The sequence below is a fragment of the Salvelinus alpinus genome, chromosome 13 (assembly GCF_045679555.1).
Source record: "Salvelinus alpinus chromosome 13, SLU_Salpinus.1, whole genome shotgun sequence".
Lineage (NCBI taxonomy): Eukaryota > Metazoa > Chordata > Actinopteri > Salmoniformes > Salmonidae > Salvelinus > Salvelinus alpinus.
Genome location: NC_092098.1, coordinates 2,973,760 through 2,977,638, shown reverse-complemented (window position 1 = coordinate 2,977,638; position 3,879 = coordinate 2,973,760).

Below are 3,879 nucleotides of genomic sequence, written 5' to 3'. Positions count from 1 at the left end.
TGTTATGACTTTGTTACTTTTAGATTTTGAGGGATGACATTTAAAGTACGGGCACTTTTTTCAGACGATACATAGCCTCATATAATTAATTTTCAAAGACAAAAGTAGGCATATTAGTATTCAAATGACTAATGTGACAAAATTGGGGAATAGCAGTAGTGTTCTTGCTGACAAGCACACTAATTACCCTATATTTTAGCCAATTGTTAAGAATGATCAGACTAAAATAAGTAAAATAAAAAATAAAATCTCCTGAAGACAAAATGCCATTAATCTGCCCCAACACCCTAATCAAATAATTGTTATATTTATTGCCCCCCCCTCTAGAATCAAATGTACGTTTTGGGTTCACAATCTTTTCGACAAAATTATTTTCACAGTTAACAAATCAGGTCACCCTACCAAACGCCCCTGCTAAAACATACTGTAGGTCTCTGTCTGATGCCTTTTCATTGTCACCCTAAATGCAAATCACCAAACAAGGGGACTAGTGCAAATGCGGATTAAATCGATGTCGTTATTTATCTCCATTCAACGTCACTCTAATCTTGAGGGGCGTTTCTTTAAAACATGCATCCAATCCCCTTGATACTTCACATAACTAGACCAATCATATGCTTCAATGTGCCGCGGTTAACAGTGCTGTGGTAGGACAGGACAATGATAAAGGTTCCACTCATGGTGTTAAATTGGAGACTCAGAATCTCCTATTTTAAAACTGCGCTCATTTATTTTAGGCAGGATAGTCCACTCAGTAACAATTGCCAGTGTTTTCCAGGGAGTTTTAGGTTCCGTATCATCGATTTGGAGCACAGTTGAAAAGTTAACGCGCTGACTAATTAGAAAAATAAAAGCAGTACTTTTCAATGCGTGAGATATATTGTGAGGTGTGCCGTGAGAGCTTGAGAAGAGGGCCAAATGCGGGTGGCTCACCGCAAATTCGAGAGAGTTGGCAGCTCTGCCCTAACCCCTAGCCTAGCTAACTGTAAAACGGAAGTAGGTACTCGGTGCCACCTAGGCAACAAGCAAACGTTAGCCACATCAAATTGGAATTCATAACGTATCATACGTTTGCAAATTAAATTTGTAACATATTGTACGAATTGCAATTTGTAACATATCATACGAAATTGATTTTGGACATCCACAAATTACTAGGTTGCTCTGTTTGCCTTGGTCAACCGACTATGCCTGCTTTGGTGTTGTCGGCAATAACAGCTACGATGAAATGCTGTCAAAAGGCTAAAACAGACAAGACAAAGTAAATGAGTTGTATTATCCCATTATAACGGCGTAACTACCTGTGAACTAAAGAACAGCGTATTGTAGGCTATGTAACAACACTGGCTCCATGCGAGATCAAATCATAGAATCATTCTGAACCGTTAAATTACACGGTAGCCATGAGTTTGAGTGACAGCTCTTCGTTATGGCTAAAACATAATCAGTTTGAGAGAAGGTGTTGTTCATGATTCCATTCTGCTGAGTCAACATGTAGAAAAGGCTTGACCACAACCTTTAACACAGTAACGTTGTACTGGCTTGCAGCAGGCCATTCTGTAACGTTCCTTGGTTATCACTAAATGAATTTGTAACTCCAAAACACAACTTCAACTCTTACCTGGCGGGCTGTTATTCCAAATCTCACTCAGATTATTCGCAAAATTGCTAAATACCGAATCAACTACGTTAGAAATTATCCGCAAACTCAGTCCGAACCACTATAGAGTAAACATGAAATACGGATCTCCATTCCCTTAATGTGGCAGCCAAAGAAAGACGCGTGAGCGGAGTACCTACTTCTGTTTTACAGTGCAAAAGCGAAGTTACGTTGAAATTGCTGAATCCCTGAAAATCATTAACATCCCTTTTTCACCGCTGCTAAGGGTGGATCTCCGTTAATTCTGCCCCTCTGCTATTGGTGGACGCTGGTTGGGTAGTTAATGGTTAGTTCGCCTGTCACTCAAGCGTCAGAAGTCCATGCACAATGATATTATGACCATGTTTTCCTACATGGTTATTACCTGGCGGTGACGCATAATCCCTTACTTGATCCTTATTTTATTTTATGATATTGTTTTGTTTACCATTTTTTTTGCACTGCAGAATGGTAAGCCTATCGCGAAAAGAATAATAAAGCACATTTTTTAAAACTTTTTATTTAACTAGGCAAGTAAGTTAAGAACAATTTAATATTTTCAATGACGGCCTACCCCAGTTACGGACAACGCTGGGCCAATTGTGCGCAGCCCTATGGGACTCCCAATCACTGCTGGTTGTGATACATCCTGAAATCGAACCAGGGTCTGTAGTGACTTCTTTAGCACTGAGATGCAGTGCTTTAGACTGCTGTGCCACTCGAGAGCCCAATGCTTCTATAGCCTAATGATTAATACATCAAATCCAATTTTATTGGTCACATACACATGGTTAGCAGATGCAATTGTGAGTGTAGCGAAATGCTTGTGCTTCTAGTTCCCGACAGTGCAGCAATATCTAACATGTAATCTAAAAATTCCACAACAGATACCTAATACACACAAATCTAAGTAAAGGAATGGAATAAGAATATATACATATAAATATATGGATGAGCAATGACAGAGCGGCATAGGCAAGATGCAATAGACGGTATAAAATACAGTGTATACATCTAGGATGAGTAGTGCAAGATATGTAGACATCATTATTAAAGTGGCATTAATAAAGTGACTAGTGGTCCATTTGTTAGAGTTGCCAATGATTTCAAGTCTGTATGTAGGCAGCTGTGTCAGTGATTGCTGTTTAACAGTCTGATGGCCTTGAGATAGAAGCTGTTTTTCAGTCTCTCGGTCCCAGCTTTGATGCACCTGTACTGACCTCGCCTTCTGGATGGTAGCAGAGTGAACAGGCAGTGGCTCGGGTGGTTGTTGTACTTCATGATCTTTCTGGCCTTCCTGTGACAACGGGTGCTGTAGGAATCTAAAGATATAGGCCAACAAATTCTTATTTCCATTAAGAATTTAAGAACAAATAAAACAATGCTTTAGTAGCTGAGTGACATGTTATCATGTTACCATATTTTGCCAAATTGCCAACTGCCAAAATCATGTTGAATGTGGCTACCACAACCCCATGCTTTGTGCAATACAATGTGATGTCAATTGTCCTTTGCATGCACTTTTCCATGCAACACTATAGGCTTAGCTCCTTATGACCAGGGTTGGTGCCTACTGCATTAGAAAAATTGCATAATCTCAGACCCAAATTAATGTGAATGGAAAGCACCATCTATTTAGAGATTCAAGGGTTTGGGCCAAGGTGTAAGTATGACAGAACTAATACAAAAATCTGTGAACCATGATTGAGCTGATAAAAGCCACCTTTATTTCACATGAATCTAATTCGTCAGAAATATGCCAACCATCTTCTTGGCCTATCCCACATGACAGAGAAACATAGTCCCAGACACGAGAGTTAGGTTAAATTCCAAGTCTTTTCAGATTTAATTCCCCATAGCCAAACCTCATTCTGTGAGTAGCTCATGTTTCAGCCACAGAAAAAAAACAGACATATTCAGAAGGATTTGCGTGCTTGCAGTAGGTGACCATCAGATTCTCATCTCACATTCAACTTAAAATAAAGAACTTGCTAGACTGATCTGAATTTTGCTAATGTAGTTTTACTGTCATGTCTTGTGAATACACTTTTCAAGAAAAACTTTCTTATTATAAAAAAAGATATATATATTCTTCCCCTACGCTCCTTCGGGGTTCATTTCCATTATGGTAGGCCTACTTTGGGCCTGACCCAGGTGGGAATCATGAAAAAAATTTTTTTGTGTGTTTTAGTTACACTTGATATCTAATTATTTAAACCATTTTATGGTTTTATATTCAT